The 19070-nt window shown below is 41.2% G+C and overlaps 1 protein-coding gene across 1 annotated transcript in view; it reads right to left on the bottom strand.

Moving 5' to 3' along the window:
• The window catches only part of LOC140482871 (ALK tyrosine kinase receptor-like), a 1059465-nt gene that overhangs the window by 152645 nt on the left and 887750 nt on the right, over positions 1-19070 (bottom strand). The gene's annotated exons all lie outside the window — the stretch shown is intronic.

The raw sequence follows: 19070 nt of genomic DNA, 5'->3' as shown, positions 1-19070 counted from the left end.
AATCTATCCTCATAAATGAAGTTTCTCATTCTGGCAGTCATTCTTGTAAATAAATTCAGCACTCTTTTCAAAGCATTTGGTTCAGGATTGTGGGAGGACCAATAGTTTTACCTCCAGCTCAGAAGAAACTGCAGCCTGTAGGTTAAGAGAGAGAGAGAGAGAAAAAAAAGCACCTCCATTGTGATATGTCTTCTTGGCAGTTTTGAAAATGTTGCATAAATAAATGATCATAGCTGATGGGTCACTATTGCAGAGGTGACCCCACCACAAGGCAGCCCTATCGCCAGAGCTGAGGCTAGGCCAAGTCCTTAAAGTATTCCACCAATAGCACGCTTCTGGGAAGAAGCAGCTCTTCTCCTAACATTTCTGGGACTGGAAACTGGCCCCTGATTATTGGCCCAAAAGGTCCTTCTATTTATTTTAATTGCATTATGAGAAGTGTTTTTGACTTGAAACTACAACTTATAATTTTCCTTTTCCTGGTCAGATTCATAAAAAAAAAGCGTCTTTGATTTAACAGAGACATTGCAAATTATATAATTCCATGTTCCGCTGAGTGGGATTAAACCAGTCATATCCTCAGGGGGTATGAAAGACCCCATCTCCTCTCGAAACTTTTCAAATGATTCTGCGATGAAACACTAAGATGCAATTATCTGTTTTGAAGCAATAACTGCTAATGACATGAACTAATGGAATCTCTCTAGAGTGGACAGGGTAGTTAAAGAGTTCATTACCAAGTGGGAGACTGACTAAGATAATATTGTGCTGAAAACAGGCTGAGAAGCTGTCTTTATTTATCTCTATTGCTTTATCTCTTTGGATGTGGTGTGCTTAGTTCGAGAAACCTAGGAGAATGCAGACTATGAACCAAGATCTTTTAAAATGTGGAAATCAATAAAATCACATCCAGACAAAGAAATGAATTAAATGACTGCAACATTTAACTTGTCACATTAAGACTAGCCAAAGTATAACAAATCTTATTTTAACTTTCTTGGACTGTAAACTGCTTGTAAGCCTAGTCTTTTACCCTGTGAATGGTAATTGTGTGTGGGGAAGGGGTCCCAGATGAATGTGTGTGACTGTATGAATGGTGTTGCATTATAATCTTCTTATCTTTGGGGAAAATGTAGGTTCAATAAACTTGTTCTTTGCTTAACCGAAAGAAACCCATCTGAGAAAAACCTTCATAGTCTAGAAGTTTAAACAGTGCTACACTTAAAGAATTCAAAAGGCATGTCTTCCCCAAATGTGAAAGCAAAAATCAGTTATGGTCAAACGAGGGTGAAAGGATTGGAGGAGTACTTTCACCCCTCCTTGCCAGGTTGTAACAAATGGCCATACATCCCTCACAGATGGGTGAACCTTCCACTTTAATCCTGCCCCTGGAAGAGTTTCTCATGGATAGGATGCATCTAGCAAGCCGGCACACTCAGTCAAAAAGTGTGGCGCTGGAAAAGCACAGCCGGTCAGGCAGCGTCCAAGGAGCAGGAGAGTCGATGTTTGAAGTATAGGCTCTTCATCAGGGATGTTTGGTGGAGTGGGGGGGGGGGGGGGGGGTGTTCCCAAGGAAACTGAGAGATAAACAGGAGGGGGATGGGGCTGGGGGGTAAGGTAGAATGTGATAGGTAGATGTAGGTGGGAGGTGATGGTGACAGGGTGGAGTGGTTGGTGGGAAGGAAGATGGACAGGTAGGATAGTTCAAGAGGGTGGTGCCGAGTTGGAGGGTTGGATCTGGGATAAAGTGGGGGGAGGGGAGATCAGGAAACTGGGGAAACCAACATTGCTCCCATGTGATTGGAGGGTCCTAAGGTGTAAGATGATTTGTTCATCCCCCAGGTATCGGATGGCTAGAATTTGGCGGTGAAGGAGGCCCAGGACTTGCATGTCTTTGGCTGAGTGGGAGGGGGGGTTGAGGTTTTTGGCCACAGGGCGTTGGGTTGTTTGGTGCATGTGCTCTGGAGATATTCTCTGAAACATTTCGCAAGTTAGCATCCTGCCTCCCTAGTAGTTCCTTGAGAGCAACGTACTCAGTAGGTGATGTGTTTGGAGGTGCAGGAAAATCTCTGCCGGATGTGGAAGGATCCTTTGGGTCCTTGGATGGAGGTGAGGGGGGAGGGGTGGGCACAGGTTTTACATCTCTTGCAGTAGCAAGGCAAGGTGTTGGGAGTGGAGGGTAGGATGGTGGTGTGTGTGTGTGGGGGGGGGTGCATGGGCCTAAGGAGGGAGTCGTGGAGGGAATGATCTCTGCGGAATGCAGATAGGGGTGGGGAGGGAAATATATCTCTGATGGTGAGGTCTCATTGTAGGTGGCAGAAATGGTGGTGGATGATGCATTGTATCTGGAGGTTGGTGGGTTGGAAAGTGAGGACCTAGGGGGATTCTGTCCTGGTTGTGGTTAGAAGGGTGGGGTTCAAGGGTAATGTGCAGGAAGCGGAGGAGTTGAGCTGGAGGGCATTGTTGAGCAAGTGGGAGGGGACATTGCAGTCCTTGGAAAAAGCAGGCTAGCTGGGATGTTCTGGACTGGAATTGGGAGTAAGGGATAGTGTTTTTACAGGAAGAATGGTGGGGAAAGGGTATAGTCCAGGTAGCTGTGGGAGTCGGTGGGTTTGCACACTGTCAGATGACACAAAACTAGGCTCCCGGCTGACTTCCTAATCACCATCGGTGAGACTTCAGCCCCAGCTGTTTGTGATCAGTTTCTGGGTCACATTTACTGGGCATTCTTTGTTCCTCTAAAGTCTAAGTGAGTCATTGTAGACTTTCTGCCTCCTCCCTCCATGCTAATTGTTAAAATATCATATTGCACCATCACTTAGTCTATCCATGTGTTTCTCAGGATCTTAGCACTATGCAATATCCTACTGTGTTTCAACATTTCCTTTCTCCTACATCTCTAGGCTTTCAAAGTCAGAGATTGATGTTACCGTACTGCTCGTACTTGATGTATCTCATCTTCATAGATTTCCGTCTGGGTTATGTTCTGTATAATAGTCCTTGCTTTCTCACCTATGTTTCCCTCTGACAAAATGAAATGCAACTTATATTTGCAATAAATGATAAGGTACAACTTGGCAAGTTTTCCACAGTGGGAATTTCACGTGCATTTTTAATGTCAACATTTAATCTATTAAAGCACCCAGAGAGCACTTATCTTTTCACCTGCTCACTTCTGTATGCTTGTTTCAACATGCAATTAATTTAAATTTAGCAGCAACTTCTTTGTCACTATCACCTTTTAGAAGAATCTTCAATATATTCTCCTCCATACTATACCAATCTGCCCATTTGATTATACAATTTAGTTCTTCTCATCCCTTATCATTAGTCATTTTCCGAATGACCTGTCTTAGCATTTCATCATCAGCAAATTTAATTAACTGAGTGTTGGGAGTATACAGGTTTTAAATCATTCGCTGTCCATGAATACAAGTAAGTCTCATTCATGGTTCATTGTGGCAGATATCGAGATTTCATTTGTCAGGAAGAGTAATGCCACTGTGGTTTTTTCTCACGTTGTAAATGGTAATGAATCTTTGGGATGTGCTTTAATTGGCTCATCAATATTTGAAGCAGCACAGTGTTGAACCCTGTCTGCATATTCATGAAAAGAATTTGTCACAAAGAGTCTCATTGAATTCGTTTCATGAATTCTAGACAAGGCTGGAACAGGTCAGCACAACAATTCTTGGTCCCAAACCATGAGTCTCTGAACCTGAACTTCAAATTAGAATTTCTCATTAGATCAATCAGATTTGCTTCAGCTTTGCTTTTCACAACTCCTGCCATTGCGTATAGACAGATAAGTTCGGATGGCGTCTCAAATTATAAAAGTATCAGAACTTGCAATAAACATAAATGTGGAGCTCGTTCCTCACCTGCAAGAAATAAGGGAAGCTTTACCTCAGAAAATAGCACAACTATTAAAGAGGAAGAATACAAAATTTGGGGTACCAATGCATGAGGTTAGTTAGTTCAATATTGAATCATTTTAATGGAGATTGAACTCAGAGTATAGTGGGATTGCTACAAAAGTACTGGAATGTGGGAGTCAAGATATGCTGCAGCCTTGGTGACACCGCATCTCAAGTACTACACTGTGGACCTCTTTATCTAACTGATCCTTATCAGAGGATGTACTTCTTATAGAGTGAGGGCAATAGGCGCTCATCAGATTAATCTCTGGGATGACGGGATTGTTTTCTGGTGAGAGATTGAAGCAGCTGGACTGAGATGAGGATGAATTCCTTCACTCAGAGAGTGTTGAATTTTTACCTCAGAGGGCTGTGAAAGATTGAGGCCGAAATTGATAGATTTTTGGATACTTTCTGACATCTGGGGAAGATTTCATTGAAGAGAGAATCAGCCTTGACCTGCTTGAATGGTGAAGCAGACCTGATGGGCCAAATGGCCCACTGTGTTCCATTAGGCTGGCCCTACTGTGTCTACTGGGCTACAAAGTGTGACCATCATACAGATGCCGTGCTCCCTAAACATTTTCTGTTTGTGACCCCTTTTTAATCCTCATTGTGCTTCCTATCCAGGGGTTTGGGATGCAGATGAATGTAGCTTCAGCTGTTGGTAAATGGGAGCAATGAGGCTTTAGTTTATGAACACGGGGGCGAGGGAAGAAGTTCAGCAATGTTGGTAACTGGATAATCTACAGGGAATCAACGCCTACTTTCTCACAGGCGTCTGTATGCAGCTGGAATGAGACCTCCAAGAGCTGTCCATCAGTCCATACCCACCAATAGAAAACATAACCGAAGGGTTTGAAGGGAGTTTCGATTGTTTGCATTTAATCTAAGCTCCCTGGCAGCAATTGCTTTGAAGCTCAAAATCCCAAAATCTTTCCTTGTGATCCGACTTGGGCTAGTGATCCACGGTTTAGGAAGAATTGCTATAGAATATCAGGGCCACTTGCTATCCATGGAATTCAACTTTGGCTAAGGCACAAGAATGCTCATTTTACATTCTGGAGGACTTACTATACCCTGAAGCCAATGCTAAGAGAAATCAGTCATTGTATACAACTGATGTCCAATGAACTATCACAATGCACATTTTATATCTCTGCTGAAGTTGAACTTAATCTGCTTTTAGCATACTTTCTCTCCTTAACCTTCCTCCTAAAAATGCGTCACTCCACGTTGCTCCCCATGGAATTTCATCATTTTTATTATTGTGGCCTACAGTCTAAGTATAGAAACATTTTTAAAATATACTTGTTTATCAGATGTGTTTTACAGGTAAGGTCATTGCAAATCCCTAATTGCCTTTGGGAAGGGAGAAATGAGCCTCGTTCTTGAGCACACTGTAAGCACACCTGCAGTGCTACTAGAGAGCCCAATTCCAACACTGTGAGCCAGCACCAGTGAAGAATAGAAGATACTGGTCAGGACTTTTTGATTTGTCTTCATAATTAGATTAGATTCTCTACAGAATGGAAACAGGCCCTTCGGCCCAACAAGTCCACACCGCCCTTCTGAAGAGTAACCCATCCAGATCCATTCCCCTACCCTTTATTTACCACTGACTAAAGAACCTAACACTATGAGCAATTGAGCATGGCCAATTCACCTGGCCAGCACATCTTTGGATTTTGGGAGAAAGCCAGAGCACCCGGAGGACAAATGGGCAGAATGTGCAAACACCACACTGACAATCACCTGAGGCTGGAATCGAACCCAGGTCCCTGGTGCTGTGAGGCAGCAGTGCTAACCACTGAGTCACCATGCTGCCCAGTGGTCAATGTGTAGGGCACCTCGTGCCACTTCCAGTGAGAAAGCCCGACCGTTCAAGTGCCTGTCAGGCATTATGGTCACCTGATGGGCTTTTTGGTCCATCACTTCCTGGTATAGTGGTGTCCTGCCCTGCCTGAAGTTACCAAACAATCAGAGTTTGGCAGTATTGGGACCTTTGTATACTCTGAACAGAATACTCTGTTGAGCTTTAGTTACTGAGATGCATGGGAGATTTTGAAGCCATGGGGCAGATCTGAGAAAAACCAAGAGGTTCACTCCTAATATCAAAGAACAGAGCTAAAAGGGAAGACTGGGATTACATGGGTCCCAAAAATAGCCAAAAATGGCTATTTCAGTGATCATCTGCTTAATATTTGACAGGAGTAACCAAAATGCCCAGAGTTAAGATGAAGACACAAATACAGTGGGCCCTAATTATTGCAAAAGACTTAATAGAAAGTCATCATTGTAAGTGGTGGGTCTGAACAGGAGGTCTTGCTTGAAGAATTCTTGTCAATGCAGTACTTATAGGGATAAAGCATACAATTAGCAGTGTATTGCTAGGGAAAGCAATGAATGGTGGCACAATATAGAGGTCCATGCAAAATTGTTGTCTAGACATTGAAACATTTCCATAAAGTGGGCAGCTAAAATTTCCTGACAGGACTTGTCAAATAGCCCCACTCCCACCCCTTAACAGTGGGCTTTAAAGTTGGATTTTATGACTTGCTGTATATAGCGACATCTTAAAATTCCCAGTGGAACAGGTACCACCTTTTGAAGGAAACCTCCTCCTGATGTCTGATTCACTCATGGTGCCCCAATTAATCTTTACGCTGCAGTGCTAAAGAATTTATCATTACTGATTTTACAGAAGAATCACTGATGAGAGAGCATGCCTGCTGAAAATCTCACTTGAGTTCTTTAATGCAATATTTCAAGATCATTTCACTTTGTTTACACTCCAAATGTTTAATTAAAATTGTTAAGCTTTTTTAACCTTATCTACGAATTGTCAGGCAAAAGCTTTTACATGATGGATGGTAAATCTATTGCTGTGAAATATGCATTTCTGATGCAATCTGCAGCAGAATAAACTGTGTGCTATGGTTGAATATGCTAATCTGTTAAGCACTGTGTTAATGATAGGACTTGTACCTCTAATTCCTTATTGGAAAGTAGTTAAGTCAAGTGCTCAGCAGAGACTAATTATTCTCACATCTGAGGGGACAAAAAAGGTCACAGAGAGGCTCACTGTAGGGTTATCTCATGTAACTTGTCAATGAAGTTGAGAATAAACATTTTGCATCTGTCACAGTTATTGAATGGTCCTTTATATGAGTATGGGTGGGGTGGTCAGTAAGGAGGAGAGGTAACTAGAAATATAAAAGAGCCATGAGAGGACTTGTCTTTCAACTGTTTAACTACAAGTTTGTGAGGTTTATCTTACAAATTTCCTAATCCAAATCAGTTAGCTGAAAATGATCAAAGATCTAACAATTTTGGAAATTGTACTTGATATTAAAATTGTACCACTAGCTCCATTGGAAAACTATAGATTAATAACAACTATCTGCTGAACTCTCCAGCAACTACCAACTCCACTAGATTGTGATAATAAGAGCAGTTCCATAACACTTTCTTCAAAGCTTTATTCATCAGTTGTTGCCAGAAGGCCACAGATTCTACCATGTTACCAATCCAAATCTTGATTTTCTTCTGTTCTTGTTCCACAGAAAGAGTCTATCCATGAAATTTCCATGTATTAAATACAATTTTGAGTAACCTTACATTCCAGTAAATTTATAACCTTGAGCTTACTTTCACATCGGAATGTTCCTGAAAAAAGTTAATTTTACATTAAGTGAATCTTTATTTATTAACTTTAATTTAAAGTCATGACTCTTGGATTACATAGGTATTAAATCTCCCCTGTGTTCCTTGTTAAAAGCAGGAGATACAGAGTGCTTTATACTCAACTCTCCCCATTTTCATACATTTTCAATGGAAGATTTGCAGAAAAGCAGTAGACCTGTTATAAATGGCCAATTATATTGTTATTCTAAGGTATATTTTCAGCTTCTGTTGACGTTATGACGGATGACCAGGCAGCTCTTTCTGTCCACTCAGTGGTTAGTAATATTTGGGATTATCTTGATTAAAATGGGAATAATCAATACCTGGAAGAGATTACAAAACAGCAATCAGAGCTATCCCGAGGGATTGCAGCGGCCCACAGCAAATCACACCCTGCAGCCCCAAGGAGGGCTTAGGGAACTATAGTTCAATGAAGCTCCTTTGTGTGATGACACTGTGGCACCTTCAAATTAATTTGGAAATGAAATAAAATGGCATATGATGCCTGTCTCACCTATTCAAGCGTTCACCTCACTCAGGTTTTTGATTCTTTCCAAGTGCGTTTGTTCCCAATAGGAGTCCCCCTCAAAACATGGCAATTCCAGTTTTCCCTACTTTTGGAATATTTTAGGAAGTAAAATTGCAACTTTTTTTTGCTCTTCCTTGGGATGTGGGCATCGCTGGCTGGATCCTTGGACTCGAAATGTTAACTATGGTTTCTCTTCACATATGTGGCCAGACCTGCTGAGTTTCTCCAGCAATTTGTCATTTTGTTTCAGACTTTCAGCTAAATAACTGTATTATTATTGTCAATCATTACTTTCTATTGAGAAGGTAGTGGTGAGCTGCCTTCTTGAACAATTGTAGTCTGTATGCTATACGTTGAGCCACAATGTCGTTCAGATGAGAATTCAAGAGTTTTGACCTAATACCACTGAAGGAGCTGCAATATATTTCCAAGTCAGGATGATGAGCAGCTTGGAGGGGAACTTGCATTTGGCAGTGCTCCCATGTATCTGCTACCCTGGTCCTTTTAGATGGTAGTGGGTTTGCTGTCTGAGGAGCCTTGGTGTATTTCTACAGTGAGTCTTGTAGATGATGCACACTGCTGCTACTGAGCATGAGTGGTGGAGGGAGTGGATGTTTGTGCATGTGGTGCCAATCACAAGGTCTGCTATCTTGGGTGGCATCGTGCTTTGTTATTCATCTGGGCAAATGGGGAGTATTCCTTCACTCACCTGCTATGTGTCTTGCAGATGGAGGACAGTCTTTGGTGAATCAGAAGGTGAGTTAATCACTGCAGTATTCCTAGCTTCTGAACTGCTCTTGTAGCCACTTTATTTATATGGTTAGTCCAGTTCAGCTTCTGGTCAGTGGTAACTCGCAGGATATTGTTAGTGCCACATTCAGTGATGGTAATACCATCGAATGTCGGGGGATGGTGGTTAGTTTCTTTCTTGTTAGAGATGGTCACTGTTTGGCATTTGTGTGGCTCAAATGTTATGCTACGTTTCAGCCTAAGTTGAAATTGTCCAGGTCTAACAACATTTGGATATGAACTATTTCAGTTGCCATTAGAACTAAACATTGTGCAATTACCTGTCAACATCCCCACCTCTGACCTTATGATGGAGGCAAATCATTGATGAAGGAGCTGCAGATGGTTGGGCCGAGGACATTACCCTGAGGAATTCCTGCAGAGATATCTTGGAACAGAGATGGCTGAACTCGAACCACCACAACCATCTTCTTTTGTGCTAGGTATGACTCCAACCAGTGGAGAGTTTCCCCCCTGATTTCCATTAATTCCAGTTTTGTTAGGGCTTCTCGTTGGCACAGTCAGTTATTGTAACCTTGATGTCTAAGGTGGTCAGTCTCACCTCATTTCTACAAATCAGATCTTTTTTCATGAGTGAATCAAGGTGTAAAGAGGATAAGAGCTTAATGGCACTGGCAGAAACCAATCTGGTGTCAGTGAGCAGGATATTGCTAAGCAAGTATTGTTTGGTAGGACTGTTACTGACACCTAATGATCAAGAATGGACAAGTGAGGCAGGAACTGGCTGGATTAGATTTGACATGCTTTTTTGTGTACAGGACAAACCTGGTCAATTTTCCATAAGGTAAGGGAGATGTCAGTGTTATAGCTAATGACTGATGTACAGAAAAATAGAACGATTGGAAGGACAACGTTAGAAACCTAGGAACAGGAACATGTCATTCAGCCTGCCCGCCCCAGTGTGCAATTAGATCATGGCAAATCACTCAGCTCAAAGCCACTTTTCTGCACTGTTTTCATATGTCTAAATGTTATTAGTCTCAAAAATAGATCAATCTCTGTCTTGAATAAAATCAAAGATTGAACTTCTACAGCAATCCTCCAAGGGTGAAGATGAGGTTCAGGACATTGACCAGGAGGAAGATCAGGAGGAAACCCTAACAGTCCTTTGCACTGTTGAGCCAGACAGAACTTCATGAAGACTCACTTCCAGGATGAATGAGCTGGGTTTGGACTTTTGTTTAGTTGAGTTACCTACGATTGGTCATGTAGGAAGCAGCCCTAGGTCAGTCTGCGGCACATGTGGACTTGGCTATCCTGGATTGGAGCACCAAATAAGGGCAGGTCTCTGTGGGAGAGTGGGCAATCCCAGTGAGCTAAGCATTCCTTCTCTATCCCCTCTCCTGCTTGAAGTTTGAGGCTTGAGCAGGGTAATCATTTTAGGCTTCACACCATGTCCTTGACTCCTTTTTCCTCAAATAAGATGAGGTCTCTTCCAAACAACATCACAGAGGGTGTGAGGTCACCTTGGATAATTCGGCATGCCCTCCTGTCTGCAAACATGCCAGTGAGGGCCTTGTAAAATTCAACCAGTCTTTCATTGCACATTCTGTTTAAATCTTTATATGTTCCTTGTTGCATTTATCATTTATCATGCCAGCCTGGCACCTATACACAAGCTTAGCAAGAACACTTCGTTACACACCACTCGCATCACCTCATCTACTAGTCAATTCCATAAAGGCTGCAGTTCTTTAAATCCAGTCTATCTTTTGTTCCATTAGTTGTTATTTTTAATCAACTTGCTCAGACATATGATGACATATCTTTGAGAAAGATAGGACTTGAAACTGGGCTCAAAGGTAGGGACACTACCATTGTGCTACAAGAACCCGAGTGTCCCTCATATACGTTTGAAGTCATGCATTATTTTATAACTCCAAACGCTTATTTTTAATGGCTACCCACTGAAGTAATGAATTTTGCATTTGTAGCCTATTTGTTCACTTACAGTCTTTCAGGTTTTCCCATTGAAGGAATGTATATTACCCTTTTTTCTACTTCCTCCACATTATGTTGCAACAGCCAACCTCTTGCACATGCTCCCTTCGTTTACAGGCTCAACAATTCCCTCGTGTCCATCACCTCCTTTACCATATCACTCAGTCACACCTTAAGATTTCCCATTACAAGTTGTTTACTCCATTCTTCAGCTTAGCATCTGTTTGAAGTTCAGTTGCTCTGATTACAAACTTAGTATCATACTTAATGCTGAGATGAGCTTCCAACCATATATCTATGCTATTGCTATGATTGCCTTTTGCGCTACAACATTGTCAGACTTCAAGTCAGAATGGCCTATGGCTTGAAGAGGAATTTCCAAGTGGTAGTGTTTGACATCAGTCCTATGAATTACTCAGACACTTTATCCTGATAAAGTTCTGGTATAAATTAAAATAACAGGCTAAAGTATTGCAGATATCAAATGTAAGAAAACAAAATACTGGTAATATTTAGTAGATCAAGAGCATCTGTGGAGAGAGAAACAATTAACATTTCCAGTTGATGATTTTTCATCAAATCTAGGAAAAAAGTTGCTAATTTTAAGTTCGAAGCAAGTGAAGCAGAGTAATAGAAAAGTACAAAAACATAGGTTGATGAACAGGAGACATTAAAATTATATAAGAATTGAGGTTGCAAAACCAAAGGCAGTGGCAATGGGGCAAGAGGCAAAAATATGTCTAAAGAAAGTTTAAATAGGAGAGTGGTGGGAAGCTGACCTCAAGAGCTGGACAAAAATGAGGGGGAAAAGAATATGTTAAAAAATGATCAAAATATGGGAAGAGATTATGGTCTGAAATTGTTGAACTCAACACTGAGTTTGGAAGACTGCCTAATCAAAAGATCCTACCGTTTCGAATTAAAATGATGGGTGACTGAAAACTGGGAGGGTATGCTTACAGACTGAATGGAGGTATAAGCTGTTGCTGTATAAACATCTTTCTTGCTTTCTTCACAGCACCCCTTACTACCATTATCGTAATTTTAATGGAAAGAAAATGCAGGAGAGGGGCAAAATTAGCTACAATTCATTATTAAATGTTGTACATTATCACTCAAAGTTAAAATCTATCCCAATGTGTTCCCCAGCTCTCATAGAGAAACAAACAGAAATCTTTCAGATTTTACAGAAGATGAGAATATGCAGTTAAATGATGCTTTGTGTAACACTTATTCAACATTGATAGATAAACAGATAAATAGCAAAGGTAAATGGAAGAGGCTGTGCCACATCAAGGTAAAATAATGAAATGCTTAAGTGACAACTGCAGTGAAATGCATGTAAAAGACAAAAGTAATGTAAATGGTTCAGCCAATTTCTTTTCTTCTAACCTTTATGCATGGCTCATTGATCTTTAATGGATGTATATTTTTAGTTGCCAGAGTGAATAGCCAAGCTAACAGTATTTATCTTTGACTGATGAACGAGAATGGGGGAATGCCACCTGAATGCTATAATCACAATTAAAGTGAAAAGCTATTTGGTTAACATTTCAGTAGGCAGGCAAACACAAAACATGGAACATTCTGCAATGATTCATCAATCTTGCCTGACATATTATTAAGTCCTAGTGAGTGGCAACACAGCAATGTACAAACGTACACTATTTAACATAATGCAAAGTATTACATGATTTTGCCTCAACCTTACAAAATCCTGTCTAAGTAGTACATGCGATGAGTAGCTTACTTAAGTTTCTTTGATCGTTTCCATTCCTAGCTTTCTGTTATGCTTTATTGTAGAATATGATTGGGAAGGAGTAACTTTGCCCTGAATTTAGGCAGAGATTATTTCTTCTTGCAGGCATTAACATTTAGATATAAAGGAGAAATGCAATCTGATACACAAAGGTCCACTGGACAATGCAGAAGTTGATTAGATTCCCTACAGTGTGGAAACAGGCCCTTCGGCCCAACCAGTCCACACCGACCCTCCGAAGGATAACTCACCCAGACGCATTTCCTTCTGACTAATGCACCTAACACTATGGGGCAATTTAGCACGGCCAATTCACCTGACCTGCACATCTTTGGACTGTGGGAGGAAACCAGACCACCTGGAGGAAACCCACACAGACACTGGGACAATGTGCAAACTCCAACCAGAACTTGCCCGAGGCTGGAATCAAACCTGGGACCCTGGTGCTGTGAGGTAGCAGTGCTAACCACTGAGCCTCCGTGCCGAACCACTGGAGCCACTGTGCACTGACAGATCTAATAATCTTTACTTATATTTCTTTTCTTTTGTACAAATCATTGGGCTAGATTTTTAGTTCAGAAACAAAACAGAAAATGTGAAATTGCAATGAATGGGCCACAGATTTTAGATTTGAATAAATCTTGACTGTTGACATCGTGAATGTCAAGCAAGGAGGGCAACTTGCTGAAGATGATTATTGCAAATCTGACTAGTGTGAATATTTACTTTTGGATAGAGTAAGTAATATAGAGAACAATTAGGTTGATCCAATGAATGAGATTGTACATGATCTGTGGATCAAATAATTTGATGCATTTTATGGCATTTTCTTCAAATCTTTTTTAATGCTGTTAGGTGCACACTGTCTTATTTGCAATTATGTAACAAACTGGATTTATTTATTAGATTGAGCAAGTGGTGATTTATTTTTCTGTTATACTGTGCAACACATATTAACTGGGCCTTTAGTGAAACATATACTGTAATCAGAGGTTGTTTTTTACCTTATCTATCAAACTATTTTGACACATTCATACAAATAGAACAAACGAGTTAAGTTAATCATAAGAATCATCTGGATAATAAGAGTTGAGGAATATGTGATGTTAAAAAGTCATTGGGATGGGCAATATAAAAGAATTGTAGAGTAAATTTGATGTATTTCTAGAGAGAAGGGATTAAGGGGCATGCTGGTAAGGCCATTTAGTCATAGAGTCACAGATTGTACATCACAGAAACAAATCCTTCCAGTCCAAATTGTCCATGCTGACCAGGCATCCTTAATTAATCCAGTCCCATTTGCCAGCATTTGGCCCATGTCCCTCAAAACTCTTCCCATCTATATGCCTAGCTTCCACCACTCCCTCTGGTAGCCCATTCCATGCACGTACCACCCTCTGTATGAAAATCTGCCCCAAAGGTCCCTTTTAAATCTTTCCCCTCTCACTTTAAACCTATGCCATCTAGTTTTAGACAGCCTTACCCTCGGAAAAATACCTTGGCTGTTTCCCCCTATTCATGCCCCTCATCATTTTATAAACCGCTATAAGGTGATCCCTCAGCCTTTGACACTCCAGGGAAATTAGATCCACCCTATTGCTCAAACCTCCAATCTGGTAACATCCTTGTAAATCTTTTCTGAACACTTTCATGTTTAACAATATCTTCCCTAAAGCAGGGAGACTAGAATTAACGGAGTATTCCAAAAGTGGCCTAACCAATATGCTGTACAGCTACATCTGTACTCAATGCACTGACTGTTATGAAGGTGTAGAAGTGTACTGTACCTTTAAGAGAGTGAAGGACTGGCCAGGCGCACCAAGTGCTGGAGAATTTACAAAGTTACATTTGGTTTGGAACAGATAGCACTGACTGAGTTGCCATGAGACAAAAACAAATTTGAATTTGGCCAATCAGTTTAAATTATACTACGAAATATCAAATCCCAATCAAGTTTGAATTTAGTATATTGACAATCTTAAAAGCCAATGATACAATCCAATGCTTTAGGGTTATAAGACCGGGAAAAATTGAACAGCTGGGAGGAGAACTGCCAAGCCAGCATCTGCAAACTGTCGAGAGAATAGCTGTCTTAAAGGTACCTTTATCAATCAGTAACCAGTGAAGCAGAATCCAAAAGGAGAAGAGGAGACAGGAATACAGAAAAGAACTGAAAGCTGCTGGTTTTGAAAATAAATTTTGTTTTGTAAATCTTAATTGGGAGTTTTATTGGACTCAACAAGGTTCCCGATGGGAGAGCTTAGTCAACCTCTCTTCATAAGGGAAGCCCTACAGTTCAGGCAGCATCCTGTCAACCTTCTTTGCACCCTCTCCAAAGCCTCTGTATCTTTCCTATAGTAGGGCAACCAGAACTGGACTTGTAGGGCTGTAGCAAAACCTAGCGGCTCTTAAACTAGATCCCCTTGTTTATGTTATATGCTTTCTTAACAGCCCTATCCACTTGGGTGGCAACTTTCAGGGATCTATGTACTTGAACACCAAGATCCCTCTGTTTCTCCACACTGCCAAGAATCTTGTCTTTAATCCGAAATTCAGCATTCAAGTTCGACCTTCCAAAATGCATTACTTCGCATTTATCCAGGTTGAACTCCATCTGCCATTTCTCAGCCCAGCTCTACATCTTGTCTATGTCGTGCTGCAGCCTGCAATAGCCCTTAATACTATCAATGGCACCTCCAACCTTTGTGTCATCTGCAAATTTACTCACCCACCCTTCAATCTCCTCATCCAAGTCATTTATAAAAACTACAAAGAGTAGAAGCCCAAGAACACAGCCCAATGGGACACCACTCACCAATGACCTCCAGGCAGAATATTCTCCATCTACAACCACTTTCTGCCTTCTGTCAGCTAACCAATTCTGAATTTAGATAGCCAAATCTCCCTGTATCCCATACCTCCTGACTTTATGAATGAACCTACCAAGGGGAACCTTATCAAATGCCTTGCTTAACACCACATCCACTGCTCTACCTTTGTCGACCTATCTTGTCACCTCCTCAAAGAACTCAATAAGATTTGTGAGGCATGACCTGCTCCTCACAAAGCCATGCTGACTGCCTTTAATCATGCTATGCTTTTCCAAATAGTCATATATCCTATCCCTCAGAGTTCTTACCAAAACCTTGCTGACCACAGATGTAAGACTGATTGGTCTGTAATTGCCAGAGACCTCCCAATTACCCTTCTTGAAAAGAGGAATAACATTAGCCTCCTTCCCATCCTCAGGTACGACTCCCGTGGAGAGTGAGGAAGCAAAGATCTTCACCATAAGTACCTTCTTCTTATTTATTTTCAAAGCATGTACCCATCGATCAAAGTGACTATGTTTAATTCTTTCGATCTCAACATACGTCTGACCTGGTTCCTTCTTTGTGTTTATGAACCACTGTCTAAATGCTTCTGATACCAATTCATAAGCATTTAGAAAAGCCTGTTTAGCCTCTTCATAATCTCTTGACACCTCATCTGACATCACAGCAAATACCACACTAGCTTCGCCTACCAGTCTAGTCTGAACTAGCCCTACCCATAAGTCCTCAGACCACTCCATCTGCCAAGCCAATTTTCCAAATGAAATAAAGAAGGGTTCAACATCTTTTTCATCAAAATGTGGCAGAGTTTTAACATATTTATGTATATCAGTACCTTCTCTGTTAATCTCCATCCTGTTAACTTGACTTTGCTGACTAAATCGCAACTTCTCAAGTTCAAATGCTCTCTCTCTTTCTCTCTCCCTTTCTTCTCTCTCTCTTTGCTCAGCCAAGAACCTTCTCTCTCTCTCTTTTTCCTTTCACTCTTCTCTCTCTTTTTCTCTTTCTCTCTCCCTTTGTTTATCTTCTAACTCCATTTTCCTCAATTGTGATTTATGTTTCTCTACCTCTACTGCACTTCCCTGATACACCTAAGTGTTTGAGTAACTCCCTTACAGTTTCCGCTTTACTTTTGTCCTTGGTTAAACCCAAATCTAACTTATTTGCTAATTCTAAAAGTATGGCCTTTTTCTTTCCTTCTAAAATTTCTTGGCAAATTTGAGAATCATCACCAAATCCCAGAACCTCTTTCGCAATTTTAGGAGCCATTTCTCTCACTTTTAATTTAATCGATCACAAGTCACTGAAATTAAAGAAATTGCCTCACCTACGTTTTATTTAAAGTTCTAGGACGCTAACCTGCAAGTGTTCAAATCTGCTGGGAATTTTCATATCCCAAATCTATTCAAATCTGTCTAAACCAGTTCAAATCCTGACGACGAGCCCCCAAACTGTTACAACGCAGGGTAAACCCCTCTACTAATTTGAAATATGCAACACAGAAAAGATTTATCCTGTGCAGTAATCTGTGAAGATTCAGAGGCCAAGAACAATTTAAAGTAAAAATTAAGAACTTTACTTCTTAAAGTATAACAGAAAATAATTAACTGACTACTTTTTTACAACTCCTTCCTCTAACCTATCTTTTACATTCCCTTCTATAATACTAGTCATTGAGTCATACAGATGTACAGCATGGAAACAGACCCTTCAGTCCAACATGTCCATGCTGACCAAATAGCCCAAGCCAATCTAGTTCCACCTGCCAGCACCTGGCCCATATCCCTCCAAACTCTTCCTATTCATATACCCATCCAAATGTCTTTTAAATGTTGCAATCGTACTAGCCTCCACCACTTCCTCTGGCAGCTCATTCCACGCACGTACCACCCTCTGCATGAGAAAGTTGCCCCTTAGGTCTCTTTTATATATTTTCCCTCTCACCCTAAACTTGTGCCCTCTAGTACTGGACTCCCCCATCCCAGGGAAAAGACTTTGTCTATTTATCCTAATCATGCCCCTCATGATGTTATCAACCTCTATAAGGTCACCCCTCAGCCTCTGATGCAGTCTATTCAACCTCTCCCTATAGCTCAAATGCTCCAACTCTGGCCACATCCTTGTAAATCATTTCTGAACCCTTTCAGGTTTCATAACGTCTTTCCGATAGGAAGGAGACCAGAATTGCACACAATATTCCAAAAGTGACCTAACCAATTTCCTGTACAGCCGCAGCATGACCTCCCAACTCCTGTACTCAATACTCTGACCAATAACGGAAAGCATACCAAATGCCTTCTTCACTATCCTATCTACCTGCGACTCCATTTTCAAGGAGCTATGAACCTATACTCCAAGGTCTCTTTGTTCAGCAACACTCCCTAGGACCTTACCATTAAGTGTTTAAGTCTTTCTAAGATTTGCTTTCCCAAAATGCAGCTCCTCACATTCATCTAAATTAAACGCCATCTGCCACTCCTCAGCCCATTGGTCCATCTAATCAAGATCCCGTTGTAATCTGACGTAACCTTCTTCCTAGTCCACTACACCTCCAATTTTGGTGTCATCTGCAAACTTATTAACTGTACCTCTTATGCTCACATCCAAATCATTTATGTAAATGATGAAAAGTAGAGGGCCCAGCACCGATCCCTGTGGCACTCCACTGGTCACAGGCCTCCAGTCTGAAAAACAACCCTCCACCACCACCCTCTGTCTTCTACCTTTGAGCCAGTTCTGTATCCAAATGGCTAGTTCTCCCATCGGGAGCACAAAATGAAAAGTAAAGAGAAAGATGAAGGAGTTGAGGTTCAGTTAGCGGATACTCTATTTGATGTAATGATGCAGGACAAACCTGAACAGGCAGAGGGTCAGACAGAAGTATTTAGTCCTGAAAGGCTAAGAGACTTGCAACAGCAAGACAAAGATATATATGTGGATGCATACTCTGAAAATGAGGCAGAGAATATTCCGGAGGGTTATTATCTGAAAGAGAGAATCCTATGTCAGAGTGGAGACCACGGCAAGTTAGTGCAGAGGAGAAATGGGCCGAAGTGCACCAGATTGTGTTGCCGGTAGCATACAGACAGAAGGTGTTATGGGTAGCACATGAACTACCTGCAAGAAGTCACCTAGGGGTACGAAAGACTCAGGCTAAGGTACAAAATGATTTGTATTAGCCTGGAATGCACAAGGATGTAGTTAACTTTTGCCGTACGTGCCAAACATGCCAAATGATAGGTAAGTCACAGGCGGGAATAAAACCAGGACCTTTGTTGCCAATTCCCACATTTGAAGAACCTTTCACACAGGTTAGAATTGATTGCGTAGGTCCCCTCCTGAGAACTAAAGGTGGGAACCAATACTTGTTAACTATAGAGAATCTGTATACCAGATTTTCGGAGGCAATTCCATTACGGAGTATCAAGGCAAAAAAAGAGTAGTAGCGTTAGTAGTTTTGTTCACATGGTCTGGGCTACCTGGAGAAATTCAGTTGGATTAAGGGTTAAATTTTACTGCTAGGCTGTTTAAGGAGGTGATGGATAGCTTAGGTATGCAGCACTTTAAATCGAGTGCGTATCTTCCTGAATCCC

The sequence above is a fragment of the Chiloscyllium punctatum genome, chromosome 11 (genome assembly GCF_047496795.1).
Source record: "Chiloscyllium punctatum isolate Juve2018m chromosome 11, sChiPun1.3, whole genome shotgun sequence".
Lineage (NCBI taxonomy): Eukaryota > Metazoa > Chordata > Chondrichthyes > Orectolobiformes > Hemiscylliidae > Chiloscyllium > Chiloscyllium punctatum.
This window is presented reverse-complemented; position numbering and strand designations above follow the sequence as displayed.